We start from the raw sequence: 6,019 nt of genomic DNA, 5'->3' as shown, positions 1-6,019 counted from the left end.
GCAGGTTTTGCACCAATCACAGCGAGGCTGCGTTCAAAAACTAGGGGAGTTTCACCGTTCGTCATTTAACCAGCGACAACTGCACACGAGTGGCGCGCACGGTTTGGAATCGTGTTGTGCCCTGATCCAAGTCTCTTAAAAGCACAGGTAATAGGAGGAAAACAGAAAAGAAAATTGAATTTTATAGGGCAGATCGAAGTGGTCTAATATGAAAATGATGAGAACTGCAGACGCAGTGGGCGTGCACCATTCATTCGTTTTAAAATATACAAATAAAACACATAACAAATCCGGGAAAACTTAGTACCCTAAGTCTCCTGTTTTAATTGCATATAGTGTGGTTTTCAACCTGTTCTTATAAAATATGACGAATTTTCAGTCCCTCTCTCTAGGGCAGCTCGCTCTCGCTGCCCTCACGTATGCATTGTTAAGACTTTAATCAGTGGTGAAAATAGGACAGATAAATTCTAGTTCAGTGAACCACAGTAAAGTTAGTTTTATTTTCGATATTCGTCTTTTCGGCGCTAATAACATGTGATCGGACTACGGTAGTCAGTAAAGACTTACATATTCATGACAGTACGACCACAGAGAGTGATGCACACCTGTTCTTTTGCAGTTTGGGTGACATTTGACGGACCGCTATTTTGTGTTAATACCATAGAACTGAGACAAGTATTTCAGTCGGAAGGAAAATCATGAACTTCTAGACCACACCTACATCCATGCACACGCCTCTGTTTTCCTCCAAAGCGTTTCAGTGCATTTAAATACATATTTTAATTGTTCATGCTAACAATAGACACTGCCAGACAATAGAACGTCAATAGCTCCATAAACACTGTGTCCATGCACATCTGATTAACTGTGTTATTTGCTCTAAATTATGGTTAGAAATACACACCACTTTAATTTAGAAAAAGGACTTTGAATTAACCTGTAACTAAAATGTACTTGCCAATACTTGTCCTAACAGTACTGAGCGTACCTTACCTGTAAAAACTGATATTACCTGTATACTGATATAGCTAGTTAGCTTGATGATGGAGGTTCAGTAATCGATTAGCAGTCTTGAAGGTTCAATAGATCCTTAACCATCTAAAATATTAGTTTAAAAAATGAGTGTAGAAAAGAAAACGTCTTATTTAAGTGGATCAAATTGCAACTCAAAACTTTTTTAAATCCATCAAAAACTCAGTGAGTCAGACCTTTTTTTTCAATTTCAACATTTTAGATATTGAACATTTAAAATACTGCTTAGATTCAAAGTGCAGCATTCACTGCAATTAATACAGCTGAAATGCTTTTGAAGGTTAAAATACAAATATTAATATAAAGTAATTATTGCAGTACATTCAAAATTCAAAAGTTGTGTATGATTGCTGAAACCTAACTGCACCATATACAATTGTTTGTAGTGTCGGGTGTAATACAGCTGAAATATTATTAAAATTCAAAATATATAAAAATTAATAAAAAGTAGTCACAGCAACATATCCAAAATCCAAAAGCTGTGCATCATTGCTGACACCTCACTACACCATACACTACTGTTTTTAACGTTGTAAATAATGCAGCTGAAATATTATTGAAATTCAAAATACATAACAATTAATAAAAGGTAGTTACAGCAATATATCAAAAATCCAAAGGCTGTGCATCATTGTTGACACCTCACTGCACCATACTCAACTGTTTTTAATGTTGTAAATAATGCAGCGGAAATATTATTAAAATTCAAAATACATAAAAATTAATAAAAATTAGTTATAGCAATATATCCAAAATTTAAAGGCTGTGCATCATTGCTGACACTGCACTGCACCATACACAGCTGTTTTTAATGTTGTATATAATTTAGCTGAAATAGCTTTATACTTTATATTAATGTTTATGTATTTTGAATTTGAATAGAATTTCAACCACATTACATACATCACTAAGACCATTGTATATGGTTCAGCAAGATGTCAGCAATCATACACAAGTTTTGGATTTTGGATGTAATGCAATATCTCATTTAATTTTTTTTTTATATATAACTATATATAACTGCTTTATATAAATTTTTATTTATTTTGAACTTCAATAATATTTCAGCCACATTACATACAACACCAAAAATAACTGTGTATGGTGCAGCTAGGTATCACCAATCATACACATTTTTTGGATTTTGGATCTAATGCAATATCTCATTTAAATAATTTTTTATATATTTTGAATTTCAATTATATTCCAGTAACATTACATACAGCACTACAAAGAATTGTGCACAGTGCAGTGAAGTGTCAGCAGTCATACACACCTTTTGGATTTTGGATATAATGCAATAAATACGTTATTTTTTTTTTTATTATTTAATTTGAACTTCAATAGTATTTTGCCCATCTTACATCCAACACTAAAAACTACTGTGTATGGTGCAGTGCAGTGTCAGCAATGATGCACAGCCTTTGGATTTTGGATATAATGCAATAACTACTTTATATTAATTTTAATTTATTTTGAACTTCAATAATATTTTGGCCATCTTACATACAACACTAAAAATAACTGTGTATGGTGCAGTGCAGTGTCAACCATGATGCACAGCTTTTGGATTTTTGATATATTGCTGTAACTACGTTTTATTAATTTTTATGTATTTTGAATTTCAATAATATTTCAGCTGCATTATTTACAACATTAAAAAACAGTTGTGTATGGTGCAGTGAGGTGTCAGCAATAATGCACAGCCTTTGGATTTTTGATATATTGTTGTAACTACTTTTTATTAATTTCTGTGTATTTTGAATTTCAATAATATTCCAGCTGCATTATTTACAACATTAAAAACAGTTGTGTATGGTGCACCAAGATGTCAGCAGTGATGCACAGCCTTGGATTCTTGATATATTGCTGTGACTACTTTTTATTAATTTTTATGTATTTTGAATTTCAATAATATTTCAGCTAAATTATATACAACATTATAAACAGCTGTCTATGGTGCAGCAAGGTGTCAGCAATGATGCACCACCTTTATATTTTGGATATATTGATTTAACTTTTATCAATTTTCAATTTCAGTAGCATTTCAGCTGTATTACACCCAACACTGCAGACAATTGTGTATGGTGCAGGTAAGTTACAGCAATCATACACAACTTTTGAGTTTTGAATGTACTGCAATAATTACTTTATATAAATATTTGTATTCTAACCTTCAAAAGCATTTCAGCTGCATTAATTGCAGTGAATGCTGCATTTTGAATCTAAGCAGTATTTTAGCTACATTATATCCTCAAGTAAAATTCAAAGTTTGTGTGTCATTACTGAAACTTATCTGCACCAAACACTGCTGATTTGAATGTTCAATGTCTAAAATGTTATCGAAAATTCAAAATGAAAAAAATGTACAAGATTTAAAACTTACATCTGACTCACTTAGTGTTTGATGGATTTAAAAAACTTTTGATTTGCAATTTGATCCACTTAAATAAGACGTTTTCTTTTCTACACTCATTTTTTAAACTAATATTTTAGATGGTTAAGGATCTATTGAACCTTCAAGACTGCTAATCGATTACTGAACCTCCATCATCAAGCTAACTAGCTATATCAGTATACAGGTAATATCAGTTTTTACAGGTAAGGTACGCTCAGTACTGTTAGGACAAGTATTGGCAAGTACATTTTAGTTACAGGTTAATTCAAAGTCCTTTTTCTAAATTAAAGTGGTGTGTATTTCTAACCATAATTTAGAGCAAATAACACAATTGATCAGATGTGCATGGACAGTGTTTATGGAGCTATTGACGTTTTGTCTGGTGGTGTCTATTGTTAGCATGAACAATTAAAATATGTATTTAAATGCACTGAAACGCTTTGGAGGAAAACAGAGGCGTGTGCATGGATGTAGGTGTGGTCTAGAAGTGCATGATTTTCCTTCCGACTGAAAAACTTGTCTCAGTTCTATGGTATTAACACAAAATAGCGGTACGTTAAATGTCACCCAAACTGCAATAGAACAGGTGTGCCTCACTCTCTGTGGTCGTACTGTCATGAATATGTAAGTCTTTACTGACTACCGTAGTCCAATCACGTTATTAGTGCCGAAAAGACGAATATCAAAAATAAAACTAACTTTACCATGGTCTTCAGTGAAAGGAGATAGTCTTACTCAATTAAACGTGCAAGTACAGAGCCAAAAATACACTTGAGTGAACGTCAAAACATAACATCAATTAAACGAATTAGCACAGTTTTATATGAATTTGGCTAGTTGTTTAAATTAAAACAATACATTTAAATGCTTGGGAACCGACGGATCGAAAAAGAAACACATCTCCTGGCCTTTGTGATTTGTATTGAGCACTTCGAAGATCTAATGGAAATGTAAGGAGTAAAAAAGTATGTTTTTTTTCTTGGAAATGTAATTAAGAAAAAAGTACAAGTAACCAATTACAATAATACTCAAGGACAAATCTTCCAAAATAATACTTAGGGATAATAAAGTATGATTACTAAAGTATTTTCCACCGCTCAATAATGACTGTAACGAAGCATTTCATAAAAGCGTCAAGAAAAATATAACATTCACACTAGCTTCCGTGAAAATCCTCAGCTTCACTTTCACTTTATTAAATTAGTTCAGTTCATACGGACAAACAGATTGTCTCCATCCATCTCTCTGTGTCAACATTCAAGCCGCTCATTCACCTTGGGCTCCTGATGCAGTGAAAGACAGTATAGAAGAGAATGAAAGAGGAAAGGACATTGCATCATCTAACATCTCTCCGTCTTGATGCAAACTGCACAATCGTACACATACTGAAAATGTTTTAAAAAATAAATACAATTTTAACCCATGCATTCACATTCACATAGAAGAGTCCAACACTGTATGTATCAAGCATGTCAATCAACCCAGAGTTTGATACATACAACCATTGATCTCTGATCAGAAGGAAGTGTTATGAATACAAGCTTCGAACATACATATGTGGGAGAATGCTAAACAGCAGTTTTCACAGATGTACCAAAAAAAAACAAAAAACAAAACAAAACAAAAAAAAACACAGACATCTATGATCCGCTGTCATCAAAGCATCTCCTTCATGGCTCAAAGTTGACCAATTACACCATTTCAATCTGGTGTAAACATTTCAAGCAGCTGGCTCCGTCTCATAGACTGTCCCTTCATGACAAAGAATGTCAGACCACTTTTTTTCAAAGCACATCTCAGTGTTCATGTTCAAATGTCCATCCTTGAAGACAAGACAAACAAGGTCACAGAAAACCAGTTGGACATGTACCTCATAGCAACAAGTTACATATATGCAATACAACACAGCTGTCCAAACTTTATCATTCTTCAAACAGTTCTCCTTGTTAGAAATCATGAGTCGATTTCAGGTCCCAAAGATATGGACCCGAATACAGTACATGTCGAAACAGGATTACATAGCACACAATGGAGTAAACAAATCAAAGCTACAAAGTAGAAGTTGATGATGACCCAAGAGAGATGGAAGGAAAGAAAGACGTTCGCGTTGGGGAGGCAAAAAGAAAAGTGGTACAATTTCAATATTTACATAAAAACTGCTTAAAAACAAAATATATTTACAAAAGGATGGGAGGATCCAACCTTGTCACAGTCATACCCACTCCACAACTTGAAATAAAAGACAACCAAATAAAATAAAATTGAAGATTATCATGAGAGCTTCACAGATCAAGATGAAACTCTTTAGTGACAGAAGATGGCTACACCAACAAAGTCTGAGATATGTTTCTTGAGTAGAACAGCTCCTTTTAAAAGGAGAAACATGCAGTCAGATGTTCAGACATCACAGTTTCACTATAGTCTCTCTACTGACCAATACCGACAGAGACCGGACCAGGACCTGTATTCATGAAGCTTCCTAGAGTAGCCACCCCTTTCAGTATTGGTTTTAACAAGCCCTCGTCTACTTGGCCTCACCATTCCCCCTTGGGGGGAATGCCTAAAGATATTTTAAGAGAAATTTCATTA

This window comes from Colossoma macropomum, unplaced genomic scaffold (genome assembly GCF_904425465.1).
Source record: "Colossoma macropomum unplaced genomic scaffold, Colossoma_macropomum, whole genome shotgun sequence".
NCBI classification, from domain to species: Eukaryota; Metazoa; Chordata; class Actinopteri; order Characiformes; family Serrasalmidae; genus Colossoma; species Colossoma macropomum.
Note: the sequence above shows the minus strand (reverse complement) of the source record.